The sequence below is a fragment of the Cryptomeria japonica genome, chromosome 4 (assembly GCF_030272615.1).
Source record: "Cryptomeria japonica chromosome 4, Sugi_1.0, whole genome shotgun sequence".
Classification (NCBI taxonomy): domain Eukaryota; kingdom Viridiplantae; phylum Streptophyta; class Pinopsida; order Cupressales; family Cupressaceae; genus Cryptomeria; species Cryptomeria japonica.
In genome coordinates this window covers 672,127,756-672,144,854 of record NC_081408.1, presented here as the reverse complement: position 1 = coordinate 672,144,854, position 17,099 = coordinate 672,127,756, and positions in this window count along the sequence as shown.

The following is a 17,099-nucleotide window of genomic DNA, read 5'->3' as shown; positions in this document are numbered from 1 at the left end:
TGCTCATAAATGATAATGTAAATGCTCTAAATCAAGATGCAAAGTGATCTAAAGCATGAATAAAGGATATGTTGAAGCTTATGCAAAGACATGAAAACAACATGAAATCATACCCAACCCTCAAGGGAGGAGTACAAGCCAATCTTCAGTCGGTAATCTCCTATTGTTCTTCAATGTCTTCCAAGCCCTAAATGGATGAATGAAATTGATAAATGCTTGATAGAAGGATGTTGAATGTTGTTGAAGTCCTCAAAGATCTGCTCTTTTGCTGCATATGAGGTTCCTGAAAACAAAAATCGGATCCTTTCAAATGAAGAAAGAGAGCTCTTATATATGAAACCCTAGGTCTTAATTTCAACTTTTGGCCGACCTAGAGATTGAATATCCCGCCAATTTCTTGGGGTTAAGATTTATTTTATGATTGGATCGCGCTCCTAAAATTTTGGGAAAAATGTCCGGGACCATGTGCACGCCGGGCGCCATGGTCCCGACAACTTTTCACCAAATTTTCAGGGCCGTTGGATATGATGATTTAAGAGCGAATCCCGAAGTTACAGCTGATTTCGAGATGTTTTGACCCCCGAAATCAAGCCCCCAAGTTCAAAATAGGACCTAATTAGGGTTTTTGATTAAATGATGTATTGGAAGAATAAAATGAAAGGGGCACACTTTAATGAAAAGGGCCCAACTTTATGATGTGGGAGATGATGAAATAGGACCTTAGACCTAATTAATTTAATTAATTAAGCGCTAAGGGGAAATGCAATGCAAAATGCAAAATGCGCCAAGGCGGGTGCTAAACTAGGTGTGAAATTGTACCACCCTAGCAAGTGCGTACAATTTACGACGCTACATTTAGCCCCCACTTTAGCGGTCATATGAACACTACGTGCATATGCAAGCTAAAGTACAGAAAAGTAAACATTATTTGAAAAAGGATATATCCATAAGTCTGTCGAACGAAGCCCCCAGCGGTATCTGCAGTACATAGTTAGGAACCGCACCCTACAAAACACACGTTAGATCACAAAATCACCTAATGCTTACTAAGGAAGGTGATGAAAATTTGAGGGTAGCTATATGCCCCCCCTTGTTTCGGCTTGCTAATTTTAGTGAGTTGAAACAGGGTATCATGTTTACCACTTCGAATTGTTAAAGAAAATTGATGACAAATGCTCACAAGAAGATTTGATATGAGATCAAAAACTAATGGAGAATCATTTGGTAAGAAAGAGGACTAAATCTCAATTCCAATACAACAAAGAGTGTGAGGATCTCTAACACAAGATGAAGGATGTAAATGGAAACAAAATGCAAAGAGAAGAAAAGAAAGGAAAAGCATGAATACACACATTGGCGATCCATGAGAAGAATAGTGAGAGAGAAAACATGGACTTCTCACCCCTAGATCTTGTCTAGGTGATTCATGTAAGGGAGGAGAGTGAGAAAGTCTAGCCTTATGCCGCTAGTTCCACTCAACCTCATGCATGTGTGTGTACGGGAGGTTAGAAGCACCTCATAGGAGTCTATGCCCGAGTATGCTACAACCTGTATATGTATAGTACAAAAGCGTGACATCTCGCTCTAAGAGTCTGTGCTCTGGTTCCGAGAATGACCCATTGCTCAAAAAGTGTAATGTTTATGTCATAAGCAAAGTAGAACAAGGATACCTACCTTCATCACAAAAGAAGATACCCCAAAATGCAACAATGTCATAGATCCAAGCAAGAGAGTTTTGCACTCTTTAAGCAAGGGTAAGATAGTTGAAAAAGGGATATCTTGTAGTATGTGTAAAGGAGATCCTTAGAGGAGAAGAGATATTTGTACAAAAGACACCTATCCCTGAGAGAAATTGTCTTAGACAAATATAAAATCTTCTAGAATAAGACAAAGAAGAGAATAAGAATGCAATACTTCCTTCTTTTGCGAGGTGAAAGTGATTCTTAATGAAGGATGACGCTCTTTTTAACCCAATTAGGAGAGTGAATTCATTATGGATGTATTTTACCAAGTGCAAAAGAGGTTGTAGTCAAGGACTTACACCTCTTGTAAGAGAGAATCCTTGAACAAACAACAACAAATGCGTACAAGGCATAACATCAAGTAATAAAGTCCACACCATCCACAAAATAGGAAAAAGTGGATCCTTATATAAAAATAAGGAAAGATCATTGCCTCCCAAGGATAAGGACAATGAGAAGGACTTACACAATTTTCTAGGGAGAGATTTGGACATAAGCAAAAGAAGAGATGTATGAAATCACTCTTGTCCCCATAGGAACAAGAAAATTAGGCTATTATGTTGCTTCAAAAAAAATGATTGCACTTGAAATTGTACCATCATGAATGACAATGAGCCCCCAGTAAATGAGCTACCAATGTCACATAATGATGAGCAACATAATAGCCATTAATGTTATTTAAAGACATGATAGACTAAGTGAGGTATTTGAATATGACATGTTAAATGCTCAACTATAAGTGAGATCAAGAACATGTATAAAATGATAAAGATTGAAGAAGAAAAGTCACATGAAATCTTAGAAGAGGGATGAGTGTAATTTATTAGAGCCTTATCCCTAGAGGAAAGGACTTTATGATGAATAGGAGATAAAGATTCATAAGTGGATTTAGAAATTTGAGGGGATTCATAAAGAGATTTGTTCATTGCCAAGATTTCCTTATGAGGGGAATGAGAGTTGATAGAAGTAGAAGATGATTTAGTTGAAGTGAGATCATCATCACTACTAAATATAGCATTCACAGTGAGAGATGGTCTTTTAGATGCTTTGGTACGTTTGCAGGGATTATAGCCGAGTCCAAAGGCATAATTGTGAAAATTAGTCTCTAGAGGAACTTTTATCCCTTGTTCATGAGCGCCACAACCATTTCCATGATACCCATGCTTAGCAAAAATGCGAAAACCACGACCATAACGATCAGCCATTTCAGGAAGAGAAGGTGGTTTTTCATAAGACAAAGAATCAAACTCTTCATAATTAGAGGTGTGAGGAGAAGAAGTTTGAGAAGCGGCCACAAAATTATTGCTCATAGGTTCAGGTAAGATTGATTGATTTTTAGTTTCTTCCTTCTTTTTAACTTTAAACTCTCTAGGAGGAACCCTATACTCACCTACAAAGGTGGGATTAAAGTCAAGAGATCCCCAATCGTCATCTGCGAGAACCTTCTCAGGATCAAAAGCCTTTTTATGCGTGAATTCAAGTTGAGAAGAATCTTCTTGATTATCAGAGGGTGATGATCCATCCATAGGTATCTTGTTTAAAGAGTCATCATTAGAAGAGGAAGATTTAGAAGAACTCCCTTTGGAAGTAGATGTTTGCAAACAAGCCTGAAGATTAGTATCACCTATCAAGGTATATGTCTTATTGTTATAAATAAATTTAACTTGTCTATGCAATGTAGAGGGGACAACTTGCATACTGTGAATCCAAGGTCTCCCTAATAACAAGTTGTATGTTAGATTTCCTGACATAACATGGATAGGAGTAGGCAAAGTAACAGGTCCCACTGTGATGGGTAAGGTGATAATACCTAATGAAGACTTAGCCACATTATCAAAGCCTCGAATGGGATGAGAGTCAGGCTCAATAGGGGATGTATCCACATTCATCTTATGCAATAGATTAATGCTACACACATTAAGGCTAGAACCATTATCTACCAGTGTTCGTCTTATAGCAGTGTCATTTATGATAACCACAATCATCAAGGGATCATATTGATGTTGAATTTCACTAGTAGGCAACTCATCTTGAGTAAACACAATTTGAGTTTTAGGATTCATCACAGAGTTCACCAAAGACACTATATTACTAGATGTATTAGGTGGAGGAACATTCAAATCTTTGAAGGCATCTTGTAACATTCCATGATGAGCGGAAGAAGTTTGGATCAAATCCCAAAGGGATATCTTAGCAGGGGTAGCTTTAAGTTGTTCTATGAGATCATATTCCTTACCAAGAACTTGTGAAATACGAGGAGCTTGAGGAAGAATAGGTTGGGAAGGAGGAAGCGAAGTTGGGATAACTGGAGGAGGATTAGGTTGCCTATTGTTTCTAGTACTATAAGTATGGGCAACCGCATGATAACTCTCTCTAGTCAATTGCTTAGCATACTCATAAGGGCTCTTAGAAGAATAACCTCCTTGCACAGTAATAATAGGTTTCTTAGGAGTGCAAAAAGAATCATTGGCATAACCACCTTGAACCACTAAGATAGGCTTATTTAAAGGTTGAGAATTTTGAGAAGGACAAGCACCTTGGACAGTGAAGAGAGGTTTGTTAGGTGTCTCATTCACATGTATCAAATTGATTGAGGATGGTTTAGAGGAATGAACAAAAGTGTTGGAAGAATTATTGATAGTCTTCTCTTGCACTAAAATCTTATCATAGATTAGATCAATTTTAGGAGAGAGACAAGGGATAGGCATTGATGTTCTAGTAGGAAGAGTAATACTAGGAAACGTCATATCATCCTTTATCATCACAGGATCTACATGGGGAATAAACTCTCTAGGAGAAGGATCAACACTACTCTCTAAAGTCTCACTTTTGAGAGGGAGATCTTTGAAAGAAATGTTAACCATCTTGCTTTGAACTAGGGTTTCCTTATGAGTAGAACCAAGTTGAGGAGAGGGAGATGCTTTATTTTTAGAGGGAGAATAATTGAGATTCAAGGAAGGTGAGAAACTATCAAGGGAGTTTTCAATCTTGATTTCATCCCCTTTGGCTAGGGGTAAAGAATAATCTATACCTTCTTCTAATGGTTCATCCCAAATAGTGAGGTTGTTGAAAGGAATGTTTGAAGTATTGTCAATTTCGGGAGAGGAGATAACATTGTTTATTAATTCCTCATCCTTAGGAGGGAGAGAATCAATAGATGTGTTAAACTCATCCTCTTTCCTCAAAATATGTTCAATAGGGGAGAGAGAATTAAGGAAATTGCTTATTGTATATGGTGAAAATGGATAGCAATAAACAACAATATTGAAAGACTAAAATGGATTCAACCACCAAACCCTAGCCTAACAATGAACAAAGATCCACCATAACATATGAAGATAACCTAAGACAATGCAAAATAACTCAAAATCACAAAGATTATACCATCACATGTCCAATAGGGTTTTGATCTCCATTCTTCCTATCTCCATTGATCTTGCTTGATATATTTACTCTCAGATTTTAATGTGCACAAGAGCTCAATAAAGAACAGAATGTGGTTGTAAGTGGAATTGTAGTGTAGCCAAGTCCTCCAAAATCAGTTATTAGGATATGTCATTAGGCATTAGGGTTTGATAATGAAGAAAGCATCTCCTTAAATAGAAGACACAATAGAAAATGGAGGGTTAAGATTGAGAGGTGTAAAAAGAGAGGTCGGCTAGGATTAGAGGGTAGGTAAAAGAAATAATAAAATAATGAAAGAGGTAGGTAGTGTAGGAAATAAGAGATGAATGACATGTGTCATGTGTAGAAAAAGATAATGAATTAATTAAATAAATAAAGATTTATTTAATTAATAGAAGAAGTAGGGCAATTAAATAAATAAAATATTTATTTAATTTAGGAAAGGGATAATTTAAATAAATAAATGTATTTATTTAAATGAGAAATAAGGCTAGAAGAGGATAAATGAATTAATTAAATAAATAGAGATTTATTTAATTAATAGAAGAATTAGGCTTAGATAATTAAATAAATAAAATATTTATTTAATTAGACATGACAATTTTGGGTGTCTACATTTTGCCCCTCTTTGAGACAATGCGGCTTGTCGCGTTGTTTCAAAGAAGATAAGATGAACTGATACAGAGTTGCCCCAGGATGGGAATGATATGCCCCCTCGAGAGATTGGATGAAAAAGTCTGGAAAGATTGCAGACAATCTCTCGATAAGAAAGATGGGATAGAATGGACTGACTAGATAAAGTGACAAAGTCACGGGATGAGAAAGACTGACTCGGGAAATGAGGGCGAGGGCTAGGGTAGGCTATAAGATAGACCGCGGGCAAAAGACATCCTCATTGTCATTCACACCCTTACGAGATCACAGTGCAGAGCGAGAAAAGAGCAGCAGCAGTCAGCAGCAATGGCATTCGTTCATAGATTCGACCGTGTCCGCCGATTCCAGCGACCAGCCGATGCAGGAGAGCCAGTAAGTACCTGAAAACCTCCTCGTACTTTCACGCATTTCAAGTTTTGTCATAAATGCATGTTTAGGAGCAATAAATGCGCCAGAAATAGGGTAGTTTAAAAGTGCAAAAACGCGCAACCGCGTCTGTGTCAGCGCCAAGCGCGTCTGTGTCCAACAGGCGCGTCTGTGTCAGGTCCAGGCGCGTCTGTGCTTGGAACCGCGTTTGTGAAATGTAGTAGCGTCTGTGCTTTTGAATAGCGTTTATGTCCTGCAGGGACGTCTGTGTTCCCTGGTCGCGTTTGTGTCTGGCATAGGCACGTTTGTGTTTATAAAGCGCGTCTGTGTTGCAGAGGCGCGTTTATGCAGTCTATAAGCGCGTTTATGAGTTAAAAGCGCGTGTGTGTTGAAAAAGTGCGTTTATGTGTTTAAATGCATGGTTTTAGTCCTTTAGGTCAAATCGGCAGTTCTGTGATGAACATACGCTGTCGATTGGATAAGCTGCTGAGAGGATACACTCAAGCAGGTCCTCTAGGAAGATTAGGATAAATCAAGGCACTTTGTGATGAACAGGGAGCACCAGGATATGCAGCACTTTGTGATGAACAGGGAGTGCGAATGTGAGTGACACTTTGTGATGAACAGGGAATGTCACACACGTAGTACTTTGTGATGAACAGGGAGCACTACTAGGATAAATAGCAACACTTTGTGATGAACAGTGAGTGTCACTAGGGTAGATAGCCATATGCATTTGGGTAGCAAGTAGCATTTTGTGATAAACAGTGAATGCCACAATAACTGACAAGATTGATTTGCTTGACTGCAGGAGTATTTGCCGATGTTGGAGTCACGGGAGAGATTTCCATCGACTCAGAGACTGCGTCCAGAGTTGTCTATCCAGGACATGATTTCCATTGAGGAGATGGGTCTCACATATATGCTCTATGTGCCCGAGTTTCGGGCAAACATGGGGTTGCTGACTGCACTGGCCGAGAGATGGCACTCAGAGACATGCACGTTTCACCTGCCGATGGGTGAGATGACAGTGACACTGGAGGATGTATACAGGATATTACATGTTCCCATTGATGGAGAGTTGATCCCCTACGACCGTGACGGTGACAGGGAGGCCTTGAGACGGGTCTTTCAGGATCCTGAGTTGGAGATGCGAGCAGGCCATGTAGCCTGGGACACCATGACTGCCACAGGATTAGCATTGCCGGCAGTTGTTGGGGGAGTTATCAGTGGATACCTGTGTCCAGACAAGGCCACACGAGGATTAGCAGTGGGCTGGGGAGGGGCCTTGGAGACGCTGATGGCAGAGCACACTAGGTATGCATGGGGGCCATGTGTCCTAGCACATTTGTACTATGAGCTGCATCAGTTTGTATACCACGGATCAGTGGGGCTGGGCTGCGGTGTGACTCTATTGCAGGTGTGGGCCTATGAGCACCTTCCAGTGACGAGGCCGATTCATTTCAGAGGCAGAGGACAGGGACAGAGTTTTGTTCATTTGTATGCCATGATCACATCCCAGCCTCGGATTGGGAGATTGGAGCACTGGAGGAGAGTCATTGATGACATTGATATGGTGATCTGGAGGCCGTACCTGGGGTGCGAGGAGTGGGGGGACGATGCACTGGAGCTGCCCTACACCTTCCGGAGCAGGTACCTGATTGGGCGGACGCCCTATATATTAGAGAGACAGCTGGTGGATAGGGTATGCAGGCAGTATGGCAGGATTCAGAGGATGCCGCGAGGCTCGGGCATGTATGCCCGTACAGTCAGAGATCAGGTGCAGTTTGGCCCACTGCTATCATATGATCAGGCAGTGATGCAGCTAGCGGAGATGATGCCGATGCCATGGGACATGTGGCCAGAGGTAGATGATGCAGGGATGGACGCAGAGTACTCTGCGTACTGGGCAGAGCATCCATTTCCGAGGTTGACAGATCCGGCAGAGCCAGTGGATGGAGAGGGTGGAGGAGATGATGATGAGGGAGGAGGGGATGCAGGTAGGGGCCGGCGGAGGCGGAGGGGAGTGGTGGGAGAGAGACGGGTAGCACCTCAGAGGGAGGGAGGTCAGGAGAGAGCAGCTCCAGTGGTGAGAGGACGGGGTGGACTGCCCCTACAGGTGCCAGCAGCACAGGGTCCCAGAGAGGGACAGAGACAGGTGCAGCCAGAGGGACAGAGACAGGTACAGCCACAGGTACCTATACAGGCACAGGGACAGGTGCAGGCAGAGGCACAGGGACAGGCACCTGTAGAGGAGGAGCCACAGGCAGGGACGGAGAGCGGAGACTCCGAGGAGGATGAGGTGGTGAGGCTGCGGGAGATCTGCCAGGGCCAGGCAGATGAGATTGAGGATTTGGTTCGAGAGAGGAACCACCTCAGGATCAGGGTCCGAGATACAGAGCGGGAGAGGGATCAGGCCATCCAGAGATATACCGAGGCCGAGACAGCTCTGAGGGCAGGTAGGCGGGCAGCAGAGGATGCAGGGGCAGGCTACGCCTATGTTTTGCGAGCGGGAGAGGAGATCGCCTACTGGAGGGATCTATATTATGCAGCCGTGCCAGCAGAGCAGCGGGCTAGGAGCTTCCAGAGGTCGTCGCGCACAGCGACGGCTACGGGAGGGAGCCGCAGGAGACAGGCATCCAGCGGTGGGGTTATGGGGCCTCCACCACCACCAGAGGGACAGGGGGATCCAGGGGCAGGGCCATCTACAGCTCAGACTCCGTCGAGGCGAGGTGGCTCCGAGGGAGGGAGTTCCTCATAGCTATAGTGGGCTCCCATTGTATCAGTAGATGTATCATTGTTGTATTGTAGACACCTGCGGGTGATTCTTTTGTAGCCATATGATTCTTTTGACATCATTGTATTATGACACATTTGATTGATTATATATATGAGATGATTCATCTTTTGCGGCAGCTATATGCATGTGTACCTTATGTGATGAGATGTTCTTATGTGATGCATGTTTTATGATATGGATGCTTATATGATGCAATGCAATATACTTTTGTTCTTTTATGTTGTATATGTGATGCATGATGCGAATGAAAATGTATGTGATGCAAATGATTATTTACATAATGAAAATGTGAGATGTGCTAACATGTGTTGTATGCAGGATGTGATGCAATTATAATATCTATATGTATGAAATGCTTATATGTGGTGATGCAGGTGCAACTATATGAAATGCAAATGTTTTTGGTGTGTCATTATACTCAGTCATGTGATAGCGGGCTACGCGGACTCGAGAAGGACAATGAAAGTCAATCAAGAAAGGGGGATGGAAGACAGAAGATATGAACGTGAAAGAGCTTCTTGTGCGTTATCATCATTGAGCTTTATTATGGCAGAATAGGTTATGACAATCGAGGCATATGTTCGGCCCAGAAAGTCATTGTACCTGTTTGCATGGAGATAAGACAGTCACAAACAAGGAATGCCCCAGTTCACACTAGACTCACAGTGTCCTCATATCCTTGGACAAGTCATAGCATTACTAAAAGACAATCCACAGACAGCAAATGCAAATAAGTGACGATACCCCATCCTCGCCTTTCTAGTCAAAGACATCCTGGAGATAGAATCTCTAGTCAAAGACATCTCGGAAAAGCTAAAAGACATGTCACCAAAAAGATAAAACCAAAAGAAAACCAAGACTCGACACCCACATCCACTGTAGTCCTCAAGTTTGTGTCTCTTGTCACTTGTTTAAGTCAAATTTTGATTGTGGTCACAATGTTCACTTTCACAAAAAGGATAGATAGCACTGAACCATATGTTGTCTGAGTCTGTTAAAAGATTTGATTTTGTTGAAGCCCATTGTTGCTGCTGTGTCTCCTTGGAAACTGACTGAATCCATGAAACTGATACCTTATTGTGGAGAAGATGGAACTTTATTGCGGATCTGCGATGCAAAATGTTGCTTTATTGCGAATTGTGTGCGGATAGACTGAAGAGAGCTGAAAGAAACTGTACTCCTCGAAACATGTGATGTTCTCAGTTCCACACCCATTACTAGACGTAGGAATTGGCCGTAGTCATAGATAGGATCTGATTTATTATGGATGGAAAGAGAGTGAAAAGGGAGGGTTTATTATGAATGGCTAACCAATCTTGGGTAGATCAATAACAAGCCATGATGGGAATGGGTAAGTTTATTGTGAGTGAATTGGTCGTGAGTGTGTGCGAAGTGAAAGAATGAAAGGGAATCCTGAAAGAGGGAGGAGCAAAGTCCCTACGCATGGCGCTGGTGACCCAGTTTTCACCATGGTACTTGCCCAGGGCGCCACCGAAGTGGTTTTCACCGTTGGACGAAATTATTTCTCTTTACTTTTTTGGATTTTGCAATTTTTTTGTTGTCACAAGGCGCCTGTTTGCCAGGTTTTCACCAAGTAACGGTTTTTTTGTTTTTATAATTTTTTTGTATTTTGGAATTTTTGATTTTTTTTGTATTTTTGCATTAGGATACTCAAAAAGAGCTTATGTGTAGAACCTGCGAAGGTGCATGCTGTTGATAGGATCCTCCAAAGATTCCCCTTCTGTAGTTGAGAGTTGATATGCCCCAGATCCATATACTGCTGTGATGATGTAAGGACCAAGCCAATTGGGTTCAAATTTGCCCTTCTTTTCTCTATCTTGCTGATTCTTGGGGTTCTCTCTGAGGACTAAGTCACCTACCTCAAATGTGCGAGGCTTGACCTTGTGATTATAACTGTGACTCATTCGTTGTTGGTAAGCCTTGAGATGATTAAAAGCAGTGTGTCGTCGTTCCTCCAGCAGTTCTAGTTCTTGTAGGCGAGAGACCCTGTAGTCTTCATCGTTGATTATGTTTCTCAAGGAGACCCGTAAAGAAGGTAACTCGACCTCAATAGGCAAGATGGCTTCAACACCATAGACAAGTGAGTAAGGTGTAGCTCCTGTAGGTGTGCGGACACTGGTACGATAGGCCCAAAGTGCGGGATTGAGTTGGACATGCCAGTTACGGCCAGCGTCGTCGACTGTCTTTTTAAGTATTTTGATCATTGTTTTGTTAGACGCCTCAGCTTGGCCATTACCTTGGGGGTAATATGGTGTGGAGAAACGATGAGAGATATGGAAGTGCTCACAGAGTTCACGAACATCCTGATTCTTGAAAGGACGCCCGTTGTCAGTGATAATGGAAGTAGGAATCCCGTATCGGCAAATGATGTAGTTCAGGATGAAAGTAGCGATTTGTTTCCCAGTAACTTGCGTGAGAGGCACGGCTTCAATCCACTTTGTGAAATACTCTGTGGCTGTGATAATGAATTTATGTCCGTTGGAAGAAGGAGGGTGAATCTTGCCTATGAGATCGAGTCCCCACTGACAAAAGGGCCAAGGAGATGCAAGTGGCTGTAGTTCTTGTGCTGGTGCGTGTATGAGGTCTCCATGAATTTGACACTGCTTACACTTCTTGACAAACTGATATGCATCTTTTTCCATAGTAGGCCAGTAGTATCCAGTCCTGATGAGTTTCTTGGCCAAGGTAGGACCACTAGTATGCGGACCACATATCCCTTCGTGCACTTCTCGTAACGCAATCTGAGCTTCGTCACTCTCTAAACATCTAAGGAGGGTGCCATCTAGACCTCGTCGGTATAGGATATCAGCTAGGATAACGTATCGGGAGGATTGGCGGATGAAAGTGCGGCGTTGGTTGTTCGATAAATCGGGAGGTAAGATGTTGTCGCGAAGGTATGTGAATATGGAACCATATAACTGGGATTCAGGACCAACAACGCATATCATTTCCGTGAGAGTGATCTCATATGACGGAATCAACAGGTTGTCAACCAGGAACTCATAACAGGTCTCATTTTGCGGTAGGTCAATGAGTGAAGCAATTGTAGCCATGGCATCAGCAGCGTGATTCTGTTCTCTTGGTATCTGCTCAAACTCTATCTTTGCAAAGTGTTGTTTCAGATCATCTACCAGTTGTTTGTAAGGCATTAGCTTTTCATCTTTTGTTTGATAATCATCAGTTGCTTGACGGATGACAAGTTGAGAATCGCCAAAAACACGAAGTTCCTGGATCTTCCACTGAACTGCAATTCTTAACCCTGTTGTTAATGCCTCGTATTCCGCTATATTGTTGGTGCAAGGAAATGATAAGCGGTATGACTTTGGTATAGAATTGCCTTGGGGAGTTATATGTTGGGAAAAATGGTGTCTCAACCTTGCATTTATGTGAGGTTACTATTTATAGTAAGTTTTTATTTGAGCACGAAATGGTGCGAAACTCTCCCTGAAGCTTCTGGTTGGCTAGATAAGCATTCCGGTAAAGTTTCGTCGCAAGGTCACAGCTAGTTTTGAAGATATTAAAGTTTTCATCTTGGAGGGGTGCAATAAAATGTTTAAACTTAATTTTGGGGACTTTAGAGGCTCCGAAACGCCCTGAAAAGTTGCCGTAACCGGCGAAGCGGGTTACGAGGTGATAGAGCACTTCGCGAGCTTTCCAGCGCTTCAAACGGTTCGTCAATCGGACACCCGGTTCTCAAGTTATGGCCTCCGGAAGTTTGTACTCCTGAAATAGGAAAAATAATTTGTATCGAATACATAAATGAGCTGTAAAAGGGAGCGACACGTGTTGATGTGTGCTTTAACATGTCATAGAAAGGAGATAAGGTCGGCTACACCTTATTGGGTGGTTTTAGCCCATGGTTTTGTAATACCGTTTGACGGTTTCTTGTATTGTATCTCCTATTTATGAGGTGTGTGAGATAGAGGTTGTGTGTAAGAGTCTTATGGCTATTGAGTTGCCTCTGAATCTCTGATTAGTGCTACTCCTGCGAAGAGCTTGCTCTGCAAGTATTTTGTAATCTGTTTTTGATTGCTGAATAAAATATTGAGCTGCTTTTGGAGGGTGGGGTTTTTCTCCCGAAAGGGTTTTCCCCACGTAAATCATTGTGTTGTGGTATGATTGCTATTATATCTATTTCTATTTTCTGTAACTGTTGTAATGATCTGAAAAAGTTTTGCATTACCCTCCTCTCAAGGTTAGTGTAGGAAGTTGTTTCCGCTACTTAACTTCCTTACAAGTGGTATCAGAGCCTGATCACCTTTGGTTTCAATTGTGGGCAGTTGGGTTTTTTGAACTAATCCAGATTTGAGTGGGAGCTTGTGCAGAAGACACTTTTTGATCCTATTGCAGGAATATTCAGATGGCGAGTTCGTCAGGGAGAATAGAGGTGGAGAAATTTAATGGAAGTAATTTTGAGATGTGGAAGCTGAAGATGGAAGATATGCTAATAGATCGAGATCTTTGGGATGCTGTTGATGCGAATGTCCAAAGGCCCTCAGATCCTACTGCGGCAGCTCAGTATGATGTTATGGACCGAAAAGCCAAGGGTCTAATCAGACTGTGCCTGGCAGACTCTGTTCTAATCAATGTCCATGAAGAGAACTCTGCAAAGAAGCTATGGACTAAGCTTGGTGAGATGTATCAAGTGAAATCTTTATTAAATCAAATTTTCTTAAGAAAGAAATTGTATTCCTTGAAGATGGAAGAGGGTGGACGAATTGCAGACCACCTAGAAGCATTCAATATGATTGTGGCTCAATTAGTATCCGTCGGTGTTAAGATGGACGAGGAGGAGAAATGTCAGATTTTGCTTTGCTCTTTGCCTGATTCATGGGATTCTCTTGTTATGGCTATCGGTAGTACTTCTGTCATTTTGAAATCTGAAGATGTGGTGGGTGCCCTACTCGGTGAAGAGATGCGAAGGAAGGTATCCATCAGTTCAAAGGAAGCCCTAACTGTTCGTGGAAGACCTAAGGAGAAAGGCAAGAAGAATGAGAAGCGCGGCAAGTCCAAATCCAAAGGGAGATCGAAATCTCCTGGAAAGTCCAAAGTCATTTGCTGGAATTGCGGTAAACCGGGTCACATCCGTAAGGACTGCAAAGAAGAAAAAAAGAAGAAAAAGAAAAAGTTCGATTCTGATTCTGAGTCCGACAAGGAAGATGGCGATGCATTTATTGCGGCTTTGGCGACTCATACAGGTAATGATGCCTGGCTAATTGACTCAGGTGCATCTTTTCATATGACTTCCAATAGAGATTGGTTTTCTGAATATGAAGGATTTAATGGAGGTAAGGTGTACTTGGGTGATGATTCACCTCTAGACATTGTTGGTCGAGGTAAGGTTAGAATCAGGTTTTCTGATGGTAGAATAAAAGGGATTAATGGTGTGCTGCATATCCCTGGATTAAAACGAAACCTGTTATCTGTGAGCAAACTGATAGATGCGGGTGTGCAGGTAGTCTTTTCTGAAACAGGATGTAAGATGATTAAGGGTGCTATGGTAGTTGCTAGAGGTGTCAGGTTTGGCACTTTGTATAAGCTTGAAGCATACACTGTTGAGTGTAATAGCACTTCTGTAAAAAGCAAATCTGCGGATACTTCACTGGAAGATTTGAAGGTTTCACCTTCAACAGATGGAAATGGTTTTTGGGTACCTAAGGGTGCTCTTTCGTCTGAAGCAAAGTTACCTGCAGAGAAGACTATGTTATGGCACCAGAGACTTGGCCACATTGGAGAAAAGGGTCTAAGGACCTTGAAAAATAAAAACCTTGTTGAAGGTTTGAATGACTGTAACCTTGACTTTGATTTCTGTGAGCATTGCATTTATGGAAAACAAAACCGCGTTCAGTTTTACTCGAGTTCTCATAAAACTTGTGGTGTTTTGGATCTTATCCATTCTGATGTGTTTGGTCCAGTAGATGTCTCTTCGATTGGAAAATCCACATATTATGTTTCATTTATTGATGATTTTAGTAGAAGGACATGGGTATATTTTCTAAAGAGTAAATCTAAAGTTTTTAGTCGTTTTAAAGAATTTAAAGCAATGGTTGAGTTGCAGACTGAAAAGAAAATAAAATGTTTGAGAACTGATAATGGCGGTGAGTTTTGCTCTAATGATTTTGATAGATTCTGTAAAGACTGTGGAATTAACAGGCAGAAGACAACTCCATATTCTCCACAGCAGAATGGAGTTGCAGAAAGAATGAACAGGACACTGATGGAAAAGGCTAGGAGTATGTTGAGTGGTGCTGGTCTTGAACAAAAGTTTTGGGCTGAAGCTGTTGCCACTGCTTGCTACCTGATTAACAGGTCTCCTACATCAGCTCTTGTTGATAAAACGCCTATGGAAGCATGGTCAGGTCACAAGCCTTCATTGAGACATCTTAGAGTTTTTGGTTGCGAGGCATATGCACATGTGCCAAAGGAGAAGCGAACAAAGTTGGAGAACAAGGCTGTGAAATGTATCTTCATCGGGTATAGTTATGGTGTGAAAGGATACAAGCTTTGGGACCCTGTTGCACAAAAGGTAATTCACAGTAGAAGTGTTATTTTTAGAGAAATTAAGTCTCCTTCTGTTACATTGCAGCCAGAACAGACTAAAAAAGAAGATGTGATTCAACTTCCTTCTACACCTGAAAGAGTTGAATCAAGACCCCTAGAAAGGCAAGAATTTGAGGAGAGCTCATCTAGCTCTGAATCTTCAGAAGAGGAGGAAGAACCTCCAACTCAGCTTGTTCGAAGGTCTACAAGACATAGACAACCACCTGAAAGGTATTCACCTGATGATTGGAGATGTATTTTTGCTCTGAATACTAGTGTGGATGAACCGAAATCTGTAGAAGAGGCATTAGGTATGAATGATGCAGAATCCTAGAAGATTGCTATGGAGGAAGAAATGGCAGCTTTGAAAAAGAATGATACATGGGATCTTGTACCATTGCCTGAAGGACGAAAACCTGTTGGTTGTAAATGGGTGTTCAAGAAAAAGATTGGTTCAGATGGAAGCATTGAGAAGTATAAAGCAAGGTTGGTTGCAAAAGGCTACTCTCAGGTTGAGGGTGTTGATTACGGTGAGATATTTTCTCCTGTTGCAAAAATGACGTCCATTAGATTTTTGCTTTCTATTGCTACTGCTTATGATTTAGAGGTTGAGCAAATGGATGTGAAAACTGCTTTCCTTCATGGTGATTTGGAGGAAGATATTTATATGACACAGCCGGAGCACTATGTGGTGAAAGGCAAAAGAAATTTGGTCTGTAAATTGAAGAAATCTTTGTATGGCCTCAAACAAAGTCCTAGGATGTGGTACCAGAAATTTGATACATATGTGTTGAGTTTGGGATTTGAACGTTCTAAATCAGATCACTGTGTTTATTATAAATCTTATGGTGATCATTTCTTATTCATTGCATTGTATGTTGATGATATGTTATTCATTGGTAAAGGGAAATGTATGATTTCAGAACTGAAGTCTCAGCTCGCTGCTAAATTTGAAATGAAAGATCTTGGTGCAGCAAAGCACATTCTTGGGATGGAAATTAGAAGAGATAGAGTGAACAGAAAGCTATGGCTAGGCCAGAGTAAGTATGTGAATTCAGTGTTACAGAGGTTCAACATGCAGAATTGTAGACCATTGAGTGTTCCTTTTACAGTTGGAACGAAACTATCTATTTCAGATTGTCCTACATCCCCATTGGAGATGGAAGACATGAGCAGAGTGCCTTACCAGAGTGCAGTTGGAAGCTTGATGTATGCTATGGTCTGTACTAGACCAGACATTGCCCAAGCAGTGGGAGTACTTTCTAGATATATGTCTAATCCTGGTAGAGTTCATTGGGATGCAGTGAAAAGAGTCTTCAGATATTTGAAGGGTACTTCAGAGTATTCTTTGTGTTATCATGGTAATTCAATTGGAGACATGACTTCCCTTGATATCCATGGTTATGTGGATTCAGATTGGGCAGGTGATATTGATAGCAGAAGATCCACCAGTGCTTATGTGTTTACTTTGTTTGGTGGTGCAATTAGTTGGATGAGTAAGCGACAGGCTGTGGTTGCTTTATCCACTACTGAAGCAGAGTATATGGCAGCTACTCATGCTTGTAAAGAGG